Source organism: Danio rerio, chromosome 19 (assembly GCF_049306965.1).
Source record: "Danio rerio strain Tuebingen ecotype United States chromosome 19, GRCz12tu, whole genome shotgun sequence".
In the NCBI taxonomy this organism is placed as follows: Eukaryota; Metazoa; Chordata; class Actinopteri; order Cypriniformes; family Danionidae; genus Danio; species Danio rerio.
The window spans coordinates 10,807,062-10,822,347 of record NC_133194.1 but is presented as its reverse complement, the minus strand read 5'-3'; positions in this window follow the sequence as shown (position 1 = coordinate 10,822,347).

Sequence of the window (15,286 nt, the reverse complement as noted above, 5' to 3'; positions counted from 1 at the left end):
ATCTCGCCTTTGGTGTATATCTGTATTCAAATGCACTAATTAGTCTTCCTTTTTTTCTCTCTCGCATTGTATTCACATATATTTGATGTATATAGCATTTGTGTGTATATATTATATTTTTACTCATTATTAACAATATTTTTGGGCACGTCTTTAATGCCTGTAAGCCAAAATGTACAAGCTTAACTTGAGACGAGCATGTATTTAATTATTTGTAAATAAAGTAATTGTTTTCAACTAACAAAAGTGTTTTTTTGTTGTTGTTTTTTTGGACATCCGTTTAATAAAACGTCTTTCAAATAAAAAGTCTCTGGGACTATTTAAAAGATTTAGTAAAAGACACTGTAAAACAGGGTTTTGTAATTCTAAAAACAACTATTTCATAAATACATATTTGTATTTACAATAATGTTTCTTCATTTTGTAAATCTTATTTTTAATCATTCCATGTGAGAATTAGACGTTGTAGACAACATAAACACGCCTCTCATTATTAAAGTGACCAATCAAAGTGGTTTATTTAGAAACTAATTTCAAGAGGATCGCTTGCTTTTGATTGCTTGCAGCTGGCACCACATTATTCAATTTATGATTCACCAATCAGACGATTCCTAAGCCACTATAAATACCCTAAGTTCCATATAACAGCCATCTTTGTTTTGAAGAATCCCCTCTTCCACCCCTACTCCTCCTCCTTTCCTAGATGGATGGCAATGTGGCCCAGTGGTTAGCACTGTTGCCTCACAGCAAGAACGTCACTGGTTCTAGTCCTTACCAAGCCAGCCAACATTTCTGTGCGGAATTTACATGTTCTCCCCGTGCTCAGGTGGGTTTCCCCCGGCTTACCCGGTTTCCTCCCACCAACCAAAAACATGCAACTTAAGTTAAGCTAATCCAAATCTGCACCATACATGCACCTAGTAAGTATCTCTTAAGAGCAATCACTATCTGTTTATTAGCTACTACAGCAGGGGAGTTCTCGGGATCTACCTGAGCTCAATCTCCCCTCTCGCCTTGCAAATGGGAGGGAGCCCCAAGCTCGAGGATCTTATGAGCTCAAGGCTCTCTCCAGGGACAGCTTACCAAACAATTTTTATAATCAGTCATAAGCTAAGTGTAACTCTTGAAATAGATATTAAAATTCCACCATTTTATGTCAGAGTTTGGTGCCAAGTTTCCAGTAAGTGTGTCATCATCAAAGTTGTAAGGGAAAGTCCAGGTGAGTAAACCACTAAAATTCAAATGAAATCAAGTGATAACATTGTGACAGAATGTAGTTTTCTTTACATTTAGTTCTATAGGCTATTTCTCTGTTTAATTATGTTAATATGATGTCTGAAATAGGCTATTGTTGTGAATGGAAGTGATACAAACAACTGGAGTAAGGATCCACATGCAGGTTTAATCAAAGTCAGGCAAGCGATGGTCAACACAGGTACAAACAGGCATTTGGAGACAATCCAGAAACACAGTCGAATACAGGCAAGAGGTCAGAAAGGCAGGCGGCAGGCAAAGACAAAGAGGCTAACAAGGCTAACGGTCGATACATGGGATAACAAGACTGGGAAACGTGTTGTAATGCTACTGTGAAAGATAACAAGACTCGGCCAACTGGAAGCGTGAATGTGTGGCTTAAGTATGGTGTGATATCAGTCTGTGACAAGGTTCAGCTGGTGATTGCAATTAGCATAGATGAATGACCTGGGGCCTCATGTATCAACGCTGCGTACGCACAAAAACTTTGCGTACGCCAGGTTTCACGCTCAGAATCGCTCACGTTTGGATTTACTAACAATGAACTGAACGTGGGAATGTGCGCAGCTTCACGGCAGCTTTCTGGCAGGCGTACGCACATTTTTTGTGCGTGTCTGTTTTATTTCCATTGGCGACTCCTAGAGGCAGTTGTGTTAAATTCCTCTCTACAAAGTGTCTGAGCCTTGCAATGGCAGCTGTATGAGACGGGTTCAGCAGGTATATAAGGTTTCCATACCATACATTTGACCAGCTAAACATTAAAGCATAATTTGCAGCAGTCGCCTGTTTTCCCAATGTAATCTGAGCGATCTACCGCACGCACATTGCTATAAAGACACTATCTGAAGATGAATTTGCATGCGTGAATCAGAAATATTTCCATTCAATAAATGTGCAAATAAAATATGATGCTTATTGATATGAACTTATTGATGATTCCTACTTGTCTTTCTCGTGATAAATAGTTGGCAAAATCTGATATGTTGCGGGGGAAAAAACAAGAAAGAATTCATCAGACGATGGATTCGAGCCGAGTTTGTGCTCGAACGGAACTGTTCATGATCACATGCGTCTTACAAGGTGCGCCACTGAGACTGGTAAGAGTACTGCAACATTTTACAGATATAAACCACACTATTTCTATCTCTAATGCACTCAGTGCGATGTTCAGACCCAACTGTGTTAACCGCATCAGCTAAACTCTCCCACTCTATTTTTTTCTTTTGTTGTTAATTCCGGAGAACAAACTTGCAAATAACACTGCTTTTCTCCGGTCTACCTCCGAAAGCAGCACCTCCAATTCACATTCTGTTCAAAGTTTCTCTTTTTGTTTGCTTTTGCCATTGCTTTTTTAGAAGCTATGGTCTTTAGCCTACTTGTTAGAGAAACTGACTCCCATGCAAAGAATGGCTGGTTCGGTCCCAGCACAGACCAGTTTGGGTGCAGTAGGAACGGTGGGGGCTCATCCAGGATGGTACTGAGGTTTAGGGGAATGAGTGTAACGGAGGCCAGCTAGCGAAGTGCTATGCAGGTAAACCTCACTTCTCTGACCTCAAAAGGTGCTCTAGCGACAGATATTAGAGGCCATGGTCTTTAGATCCTTGTCTTTAGACTCCCATGCAGAGAATCACTGGTTTGGTCCCATTAATTTAGATCGACTGGGATGATCAAGTCTTTTTCTATGCAGCGCATCTGCCTCAATGATAATAAATTACAAGCAAAAATAAATAAATATATAAACAGTGCTTTATGGTTTTCTGTCGAATCTAACCAGAAATTCAACAATCAAATGTAAACTAACATGGTCTTCATTCTATGAATAATAATGAAAAAATATCTAATATCTAAAAATGTCTTTATCTTTTAATCTTTAATATGTAATCTAATACTGTGATGTAACTATTATACACACATTGCAGTATCAATGCTCAAATGATATATTGTTCATTTGTACATTTGTGTTATAAACTGAAGTTTGTGCATGCATCATGCTTTAGTGTAACCCTTAATTTTGCATTTCTGCATACGATGGATTTGTTTTGTACATTTGAGGATTTGAAATGTTGGGAAATAAATGTTATATTTATAATCAATGTAATCCTTATGGAGGTGGGCTGCTGTTATGAGTCTGTATACAGTACGCACACGCCAGAAAACTAGGACCTGAAAGAAAACAGTGAGGTGTCCATGGCAACATAGCTTAAAGGCGGATTAACGAGCTGAAGAGCGCTCTCATTTAGCCTCGATCTCTCCCTTTATTTTAGAACACATAAGGCTTGTCTTTGAGTTTAAACACAAGTACATGAAAATCAGTGTTGAATATGTAACTGAATCCAAATTATGTAAAAGGGTTTTTAATCCATGCATGTGTTTGTATGTTTTGTGAAAATCTAATTGGGAAACTGTGTTGTGTCGCATTATTGAATTATGAATTTACGGTAAAGTTTAGATACATTGCATTGTCATGATGGGAAAATTCTTTTAAAGTGCAGTTTTCTATGTTTACTGAGTTTTTAATGATTATTGTTGGTTGAGGATGTGATATAACCCAGCAAACAATTTTGTGTTTAATAAATGTCTAATAGACATCTAAACGTAGACAGCCCGGCTAAAACAAGGCTAAACTTGGGCTGCCAGTAAAAATCTAATAGACATCTTAAAATAGTCCAAGATTAGTCGTCAAATAGACAGATTAGACAGACTTTATATGTGTAGTCATTCATTTCTGTTGATTTGACGACTAGTCTAGTTTTGGCTTACTTTTAGATGTCTATTAGATTTTCACTGACAGGTTAAATTTAGCCTTGTTTTAGTCAAGACAACGATGTTTAGACATCTATTAGACATCTTTTAAAAACAAAAAATGCTTCCTGGGAAGTCTTTTATAGAGTATTTCTCATAACCAACAGGACATTTTGCAGATAGCTTGATTTTTTTTTTTTTAAGGTTTTCCTGCTTATTATAAAATTTAATCAGTCTAAAAATATTTTGTTTCATAGGACATGTGTTAGAATTCATACTTGAAGCAGTTTTTTATGCTTGTAATTATTATAATGAATTTAACCCAACATATAGAAGAATTTATTAGATTGTGTATTTTTTACTATTTAAAACCCATTTATCGATTCAACATTTTAACTAGATGGCCAAATGTACACACAGAGATAGCCTGATTTTTTTTAAATAATATATATATTATATATTTTTCTCTTCTTAACAAAGGACACTTTACATATTTGATAATTGTCCAACCTGACTAGTCAGATTTATGTATGCATGCGCATGTGTGTGTGTGTGTGTGAGTGAGTGAGTGTGTGTTCAAAATGGACTGCATAAACCAACTGTTAAAACAGCTTAATCTCGCCTTTGGTGTATATCTGTATTCAAATGCACTAATTAGTCTTCCTTTTTTTCTCTCTCGCATTGTATTCACATATATTTGATGTATATAGCATTTGTGTGTATATATTATATTTTTACTCATTATTAACAATATTTTTGGGCACGTCTTTAATGCCTGTAAGCCAAAATGTACAAGCTTAACTTGAGACGAGCATGTATTTAATTATTTGTAAATAAAGTAATTGTTTTCAACTAACAAAAGTGTTTTTTTGTTGTTGTTTTTTTGGACATCCGTTTAATAAAACGTCTTTCAAATAAAAAGTCTCTGGGACTATTTAAAAGATTTAGTAAAAGACACTGTAAAACAGGGTTTTGTAATTCTAAAAACAACTATTTCATAAATACATATTTGTATTTACAATAATGTTTCTTCATTTTGTAAATCTTATTTTTAATCATTCCATGTGAGAATTAGACGTTGTAGACAACATAAACACGCCTCTCATTATTAAAGTGACCAATCAAAGTGGTTTATTTAGAAACTAATTTCAAGAGGATCGCTTGCTTTTGATTGCTTGCAGCTGGCACCACATTATTCAATTTATGATTCACCAATCAGACGATTCCTAAGCCACTATAAATACCCTAAGTTCCATATAACAGCCATCTTTGTTTTGAAGAATCCCCTCTTCCACCCCTACTCCTCCTCCTTTCCTAGATGGATGGCAATGTGGCCCAGTGGTTAGCACTGTTGCCTCACAGCAAGAACGTCACTGGTTCTAGTCCTTACCAAGCCAGCCAACATTTCTGTGCGGAATTTACATGTTCTCCCCGTGCTCAGGTGGGTTTCCCCCGGCTTACCCGGTTTCCTCCCACCAACCAAAAACATGCAACTTAAGTTAAGCTAATCCAAATCTGCACCATACATGCACCTAGTAAGTATCTCTTAAGAGCAATCACTATCTGTTTATTAGCTACTACAGCAGGGGAGTTCTCGGGATCTACCTGAGCTCAATCTCCCCTCTCGCCTTGCAAATGGGAGGGAGCCCCAAGCTCGAGGATCTTATGAGCTCAAGGCTCTCTCCAGGGACAGCTTACCAAACAATTTTTATAATCAGTCATAAGCTAAGTGTAACTCTTGAAATAGATATTAAAATTCCACCATTTTATGTCAGAGTTTGGTGCCAAGTTTCCAGTAAGTGTGTCATCATCAAAGTTGTAAGGGAAAGTCCAGGTGAGTAAACCACTAAAATTCAAATGAAATCAAGTGATAACATTGTGACAGAATGTAGTTTTCTTTACATTTAGTTCTATAGGCTATTTCTCTGTTTAATTATGTTAATATGATGTCTGAAATAGGCTATTGTTGTGAATGGAAGTGATACAAACAACTGGAGTAAGGATCCACATGCAGGTTTAATCAAAGTCAGGCAAGCGATGGTCAACACAGGTACAAACAGGCATTTGGAGACAATCCAGAAACACAGTCGAATACAGGCAAGAGGTCAGAAAGGCAGGCGGCAGGCAAAGACAAAGAGGCTAACAAGGCTAACGGTCGATACATGGGATAACAAGACTGGGAAACGTGTTGTAATGCTACTGTGAAAGATAACAAGACTCGGCCAACTGGAAGCGTGAATGTGTGGCTTAAGTATGGTGTGATATCAGTCTGTGACAAGGTTCAGCTGGTGATTGCAATTAGCATAGATGAATGACCTGGGGCCTCATGTATCAACGCTGCGTACGCACAAAAACTTTGCGTACGCCAGGTTTCACGCTCAGAATCGCTCACGTTTGGATTTACTAACAATGAACTGAACGTGGGAATGTGCGCAGCTTCACGGCAGCTTTCTGGCAGGCGTACGCACATTTTTTGTGCGTGTCTGTTTTATTTCCATTGGCGACTCCTAGAGGCAGTTGTGTTAAATTCCTCTCTACAAAGTGTCTGAGCCTTGCAATGGCAGCTGTATGAGACGGGTTCAGCAGGTATATAAGGTTTCCATACCATACATTTGACCAGCTAAACATTAAAGCATAATTTGCAGCAGTCGCCTGTTTTCCCAATGTAATCTGAGCGATCTACCGCACGCACATTGCTATAAAGACACTATCTGAAGATGAATTTGCATGCGTGAATCAGAAATATTTCCATTCAATAAATGTGCAAATAAAATATGATGCTTATTGATATGAACTTATTGATGATTCCTACTTGTCTTTCTCGTGATAAATAGTTGGCAAAATCTGATATGTTGCGGGGGAAAAAACAAGAAAGAATTCATCAGACGATGGATTCGAGCCGAGTTTGTGCTCGAACGGAACTGTTCATGATCACATGCGTCTTACAAGGTGCGCCACTGAGACTGGTAAGAGTACTGCAACATTTTACAGATATAAACCACACTATTTCTATCTCTAATGCACTCAGTGCGATGTTCAGACCCAACTGTGTTAACCGCATCAGCTAAACTCTCCCACTCTATTTTTTTCTTTTGTTGTTAATTCCGGAGAACAAACTTGCAAATAACACTGCTTTTCTCCGGTCTACCTCCGAAAGCAGCACCTCCAATTCACATTCTGTTCAAAGTTTCTCTTTTTGTTTGCTTTTGCCATTGCTTTTTCGTTGGGTTTTCCCATTAGCATAGTCATTAGCATATTCATACGGGGGAGGAGGCAGGGAGGGGTTTTGTGCTCGTGCATGTTGCGCTCAGTTTCACGTTTATTCGGATGTACAAAAGAATATGCGTGAGATTCGGCGTACGCAGTGTTTCATACATCTGAATTTTTTTCTGCGTACGCACATTTACAGCTTTGTGCATACGCAATGTTTTAGTAAGATTTCCACGCAAGTCTTCGTACATGAGGCCCCAGGCGTGCGTGTTTGAAAGAAGTGCATGTATGAAAATGTAGTCCTGGGATATGCGGAAGTGTAGTTCAAGTAAAGTGGAAACCAGCGATCTCCGGAGAACAATGGCTGGTTATCGTAACAGCTATTTAGGTATCTGCTAAATAACATGAGCATACTTGATAAAACGGTAAAGCCTGAAATATAAAAAAATAAAGTTTAATGAAAAATCTATTTTTATATACAGTTGAAGTCAGAATTATTAGCCCCCCCTATATATATATATATATATATATATATATATATATATATATATATATATATATATATATATATATATATATATATATATATATATATATATTTATATTTATCAAACAACTGCAGTCAAGTCATTTGGCGGTAAAGTACACTCTACATAACATGTCTTCACACAGTTTCCTTTTACTATTCAGCCACAGTGTGAAATCTTTTAGGATCTTTCAAAGCCAAAAATCTAATCTGTAAATTTGGAACATAACAACAATGCAGATTACCGGTCACATCACTGTGTCTGTCGGGCACCCACTGGAGATCAGCCCACCTCACCAGCTGGTGCCTCTAAAAATGACCCCGATAAAGTCTGTGACACCCCCTATTGTGTTATAGTGGCTTACACAACACAATATTGTAGCCCTTTCATCTAAATTTGTCTGTCATATAATATCGAGTGCACTTTTGCATCATGTTTCATGATGGCAGTTTTTAATATAAACAGCAACACGTGCATTTTACACTATGGGTTTCTGACTTTTTAGGAATGAATAGAGTATGATGCTTTCTGCACAGAATCAATGAATTCATGAAGCAAAAACACAGTTGCAGTTCTTTGAACCACAGTGGAGGGTTTATGTTTAATGGTAACGGGCAAAAATAGCAAATGAAAGGAGAGAACAACTTTGCATATAAATGGGCTTTGTTTTTCTGACCTTTTCGACTCTTTATGCTTGCTCAAAGGCTTGCAAAAAGTTTAGAACAGCATGATTGACCTGAACCAACTTTGGCATTTTGAATAAACAATAATTGCAAATATATTGATTTCCGTTAATATAATGTGACATTAAACTTTTAACATGTCTACATTAAATGAAAATAGAGACAGAAAGCAGGATTTGAAAAATACGATATATGTTTATATAAAATACTTTTACAATTTTACATTTACTTTTTAAAACCATACAGTAAAAATGGAAGCTGATATGAACATTTTGTCCATATAACTGGATGTTTAATACCTTCATGCATACTGTACAGTTCATGTGGAAAGTTTTCATAGCGCTTCACTTTTTCCACATTTGTATATGTTACAGCCTTTATGAAAAATAAAAAAACGTGAAAAATCAAGTGTACATAAATATTCACAGCCTTTGCTGATCATTATTGAGATGTTTAGGCAGCTTAATTTGAGTTCACCTGTGGTAAAGTCAGTTGATTGGACATGATTTGAAAAGGTATACACCGGTCCCAAGGTTGATAGTGCATGTCAAAGCACAAACCAAGTATGAAGATAAAGGAATTGTCTGTTGACCTCAGAGACAGGATTGTCTTGAGGCACAAGGCTGGGGAAGGTTACAGAAACATATCTGCCTCTCTGAAAGTTCCAATGAGCACAGTGACCTTCATCATTTGTAAGTGGAAGATGCTTGTAACCACCAGGACTCTTCCTAGAGCTGGCCGGCCTTTTAAGCTGAGTGATCGGAGAAGAAGGGCCTTAGTCAGGGAGATGATCAATAACCCGATGGTCACTCTGTCTGAGCTTCAGAGTTCTCCTGTGGAGAGAGGAGAACCTTACAGAAGGACAACCATCTGTGCAGCAATCCACCAATCAGGTCTGTATGGTAGAGTGGTCAGAGTGGTAACTCTTTAGAGTGAATGCCAGGCGTTACGTTTGGAGAAAACCAGGCATCATAACCAGGTAAATACCATCCGTGAAGCATGGTGGTAGCAGCATCATGCTGTGGGGATTTTTTTGGCAGCAGGAACTGGAAGACTAGTCAGGATAGAGGGAAAGATTAATGCAGCAATGTACAGAGACATCCTGAATGAAATCTTGCTTCAGAGTGCTCTTGACCTCGGACTGGAGCGATGGTTCATCTTCCAGCTGGACAATGACCCAAAGCCAAAAATATCAATGGAGTGGCTTCACAACAACTGTCCTTGAGTGGCCCAGCCAGAGTCCAGACCTAAAACCTATTGAACATCTCTGGAGAGATCTAAAAATGGCTGTACACGATCGTTTTCCATCCAACAGAGCTTGGGAGGTACTGCAAAGAGGAATGGGCAAAAATTCCCAAAGACAGGTGTGCCAAGCTTGTGGCATTATATTACAAAACAAAAGTATTGAGCAAAGGCTGTGAATGCTTATGTACATGTGATTTTTCAGGTTTTTTTTATTTTTATTTTTTTATAAACTTGCAACAATTTCAAAAAATCTTTTTTTTTTTTTTTACATTGTCATTATGGGGTATTGTGTGTAGAATTTTGAGGAAATAAATGAATTTAATCCATTTTGGACTAAGGCTGTAACATAAGAAATGTGGAAAAAGTGAAGCGATATGAATACTCTCCAGATGCACTATATGTACATGCATTTATTTATGTATTTATATATACATGTAATTGTAATTCTTCTTATTATTATTATTTATTAAATTTGTATGTTTTGTTTTGTTTTCGTAAGTACAAGTTAAAAGTTTCAAAAAAAAAATTGCGAAAGTGTTTATAAAAGATAACAATAAGTAAACAATCCAACAATATGTGTTGTAAAAGAAGGCTGCTGATTTTAAAATATGCACTGATTTAAAATAGATTTTTAATTCAGTTGATTAGAGTGAATAATGAAATTCCTGAAATTTCGTTAACTGGGATCGTGTTTAACTTTGCGAAATCTAATCATTGACTACATCTTGTGGACAATAAAAATGAAACCTACAATTTTATTTGAGAATATGACATTCAATGTAAAATAATTATTCAGTAGATCAGATTTTTATTTATTTATTTATTTTTTTTTTGTCTAAACATCTTATTCCCAAAGGTAAAGCACTTAGTAGCTATTGACTACAGAGGTCTCTAAGTGTGGTGTCTGTCTGCATTATGAATATTTTATGATCAACCATTGTCGGTAAATGTGAAATTATTAATGGAAATTATTTCTGTGATCTTCACACGTTTTGTGAGAATTATGTAACAAATGCGCTATGATGCTATTGTTATTGAATTATTCTGTGTTAATAGTGTAGTACCATTTTGTGTCCTGACGATGGCAGAAAAGTATCTTCTATGTGTCTAAACACTTCCTGGAACACAAAATCATACATGTGAGATTGTGATTTTTATTAATTCCTATAGCTGTTATTAACATAAATTAAAATATTCCATATCCTGAAGTCACACATTTTTTAAATCCAGTTTTTAATAACCATTTATCTCAAAATGTATTTAATGCTGTTAAATGATTCGTTGCAACAATGCAAAATAAAAGTTTACTTATTCAAACCACTTTATTTATAATGAGCTCAATTAACATTTATTCAGTGCTTTTTGTGAGATAACTTAACTGTTTTGTTAAAGCAACTTAAATTTGTAAAAACAATTAAGTTAACTTAATTTATAATGGGATAACAAGAAGGAATTGTGTGGAACCCTGCAGTTTTTACAGCAAACCTACACAGTACACACAAATTTGTGTAAGATATGTATTTTGTGTGTATATGGATATGTATATGTGTGTTTGCATTGTTTACATTTAGATGTTTCATAATTCCAACAATAAAAAATAAATAAAAATGAACACTTTCTATAAAGGTCACGCTTATAACGAATTATAACTCTGTTTATAATCAGCCATAACAATTCTTTAAATGTTTCCACAGTACAAAAGAACTTACACTGTATTATAAGGACAGTTATAGTTATAAGTGTTGTTGATACTTAACAGTGTGCATTTCATTTTTCAATATACAGTTGAAGTCATAATTATTAGTCCCCTGTTTATTTTTTTCTCCAATTTCTGTGTAACGGAGATCTTTTTTTTATCCTTTTTTTCTAATCATAATAGTTTTAATAACTAATACTGATTAATTAAATTTTTGCCATGATGACAGTAAATAATATCTAACTAGATATTTTTCAAGACACTTCTATACAGCTCAAAGTGACATTTAAAGGCTTAACTTAATTAAGTTAACTAAACAGGTTAGTGTAATTAGGCAAGTTATTGTATAATGATGGTTTGTTCTGTGGACTATCGAAAATGAAATATAGTTTAAAAAGGCTATTAATTTTATCTCTAAATTGGTTTAAAAAAAATTAAACTACTTTTATGCTAGCCGAAATAAAACAAATAAAACTTTATCCTGAAGAAAAATCAGACATACTGTGAAAATTCCCTTGCTCTGTTAAACATCATTTGGAACAGACTTCAACTGTACATGTTCATATCATAGTATACACTGATTTATATTAATTATTCAGTCATGATTGTATTGAAAAGGTGCAGTATGCAATGTTAAACATAGTTATGGTACAGACTCTTAGTAAGTCAACAGATTTTGCTCTGTCGAATGAATGGTTTTATATTGTTGATAAGAACCCAACGACTTATAGTTGTTCATATGAGCTTCATAGTAAGTGTTACCAAAATAATTCTAAAAAATTATTATAAATAGTTATTTTTAAAACATTTTGAAGCACTTGATGGTACTAACATTTTTAATTCAAATGTAATTTCATTTTTTTTCCAAAGAAAAACAAAACAAAACATGTTGCAGTTACCTACGTCATATTTTTAATCTAAACAAGAGTAAGCATATATTTTTGTTACTTTTGTTCCTGTCAAAAGTAATAATGTAATAATGGGTAATAATATTGGACTTTACGTAAACTGTTTGGCTGCTTTGACACTATCTATATTGTGAAAAGTGCTATATAAATAAACATGAGTTGAATTGATTGAATAATGTGCACAAACATACAAACAGTGGTGCCCAAAGTCAGGCCCGTGGGCCAAAATTGGCCCATTGTAACCTTTGGTTTGGCCCGCCATCTTATCTAAAAAGAGAGGGAGATTGATGGAGAGTTGGTTGGGGCGAATGACTTTGACAGAGATCATCATTTTGAATTGAATGTAACCGTTTGTTTTTTTTTGTTTAATTGAGGAGCTACAAAAAAGTCAACCAAAATTAAATGTTTCAATTAAATGTTGCAAATGAATCAGACTTTTAAAATATAGATCAGATAGAGGACAATGCACAAAACATCGGCAAGCAAATGAAGGCAAAGGCAGGAGCAGCTCGACTTGTGTATTCAATTTTGAACTCTATTGTGTTTTAAGTGGGATTGTTTATGTTTTTACAATAATAAATTCATTATAAAATATTAAATATAGTACTGGATCATTAATTAATATGTTTTAAAGCAACATTTTCTAGTTGTTTTTTAATATTAACAAATAAATTAAGAAATTACTCATGGCAAATTGAATGTAATACAGTTTGGTATATTTAACTTTGGCCCACAGCCCTCAAAAAAAACTAGGGCACCCCTGTTCTGAAACATCATCTTTTAAAATGAGTTTTGTTTTATTTAAAATTGTATTTTCTCTCCTTTACGCAGCATATAAAGATTCAGAAATTAATTTTAAAACAAAACATCCTTTAAAAATGTAACAACCAGTCTCGAAAGTCCTTTTATATATAGCTTATTATATTATTTAACCCAGTGGTTCTCAAAGTGGGGGTCGGGACCCCCCAAGGGATCGCGGGACAATAAAGGGGGGTCGCCTGGTGGTTTCCAAAAATCTATTTATTTATATTAAACGATAAGAATTACCATATTTTATCAATAAACTACTGAAGAGAAAAATTGTTGTTTATAGTTAATATATACTATATAGTTACTACAGTAGCTTATAGTTACTAGTTCTATTGGATTGCGACCCCTGGGGTAATTACATAAATTTAAAGACACACCAATGGCGTCAGATGCAGCAGATTGATTTTATAACATCAGGTTAAACTTTCTGGCACATTTACAGCTCTGATATACATAAAAAAATAAACTAAGAATAAACTTGGGTCTATTGGTGTGTGCGCGCTATTGTATGCAAGGTTTCTGTATATATAACCACCTCAGAGGATATTGGGGGTCGCGAGTCAATAGCATTGTTATTTTGGGGGTCGCAAGCTAATAAGTTTGGGAACCCCTGATTTAACCAACTGCTCTATTTGTTTAGATTAGATTCAACTTGATTGTCATTACACATGTACAAGGCAACAACACGCAGTTTAGGTTTAACCAGGAGTGCAATAATAACCAGTGCAGGAGTTTGTTAAAACTGCAATTCTAGAAAACTATACTCTGTTTAAATAATTGGGTTAAAAATACACCAACATATAACCCAAGCAACTATAGGTTATTAAAGCACCTTCCTAATTATGGGTTATTTTAACCCAATGCATTGGGTTTATAATGTTACCCAATGCATTGAGTTATTTTTATTAAAGGTTATTTTTTCCATTTTCACAATATGCCTGTGTAAATACATATTATATAGATTTCAAAAATATTGAAAATGCTTTATTTCTATTACATTTTAGTTGCAGACACTTTTGTTAAAATAAATGAAGAATCACAAACAATGAAGAAACAGAACAAAGTGCTGACAGTTATAAACTACAAGCAAAAAATCATGGTTGATGGAGCAGAATGAGCTCTGTGTGCTGTAGAGACCGTCCAGCAGCTGCAGTAGGCTTCACTCACTGTACAATCCATTTTAACCACTCATCTATTTAATAAAAGTTGGTCTTAGTTGGTGAAACAGATTTAAAAATATTTACGACATTGAGAGGTAATTTGATAAAAATTAATAAACATTATTATTGCGTTAGAGCTTGAATAAATGTTATAACGCAAAACAGCCTTGCACACGCATATTAATACAGCTGTTTTGTATCAGTTTAATCAGATGACTGTTGAAATTCAAACTATTAACCCAAGTGGTTGAGTTATTAAATAAATAACCAAATAAAGGTTAAAAATAACCCAACAAAGCACCAAATTTTTAACTCAACTGGTTGCGTTTTTAATAAATAACCTAATAAAGGTTAAAAATAACCCAACAAAGCATCAAACATGTTTAACTCAACAATTGGGTTAAATAAATAACTCAATGTTTTTTAGAGTGTGGGTAATGTTTAAAGATGGATGCATTATGAACATTATATACTATTATATATTATAAGTCATATTAACTAAGCAGCTATTTACAAATAGAGTACAGGAAAGGTCATGATATTTTTAAAGTGCACATAAATAAAAATGTATGAAATGATGCAACACTGCTGTGTTTAAAACTCATCCAGTCAAGTCTTGTGACTCCTCCTGCAGTGAGGATTGAGCTGCTGCAGAATTTGATACTGCCATCACGTGCCTCTTTTGAGGCCTGAATAAACGCTAGTGGAGACGTGCCCACACTGATAGATTTAGGAATTGCAGGTGAAGAAAAAGGTAAACAGTAGCCTATATGCTTTCTTATGTTCAATAGGTGTATTCTCACTCCACACATTGCCAGCATCCTTCGGAGTTTGCGGTACCCGGCGCTGCATCCATTTTGGTAGCACCCATCAGCGGATGCTCTATCAAGGTCACCCGCGCAGAGCATCATGGGCGGTGTGGGTATCAGATGCTGTTTGGTCCCACCCCACCAGCAGCATTCTCATCCTGACCAAACCCTGCCGAATAAGGTATTCCCGCATCACGAGGCGCGGTGACGGAACAGCTGTCACGGGGCGTGATGCGAAATGC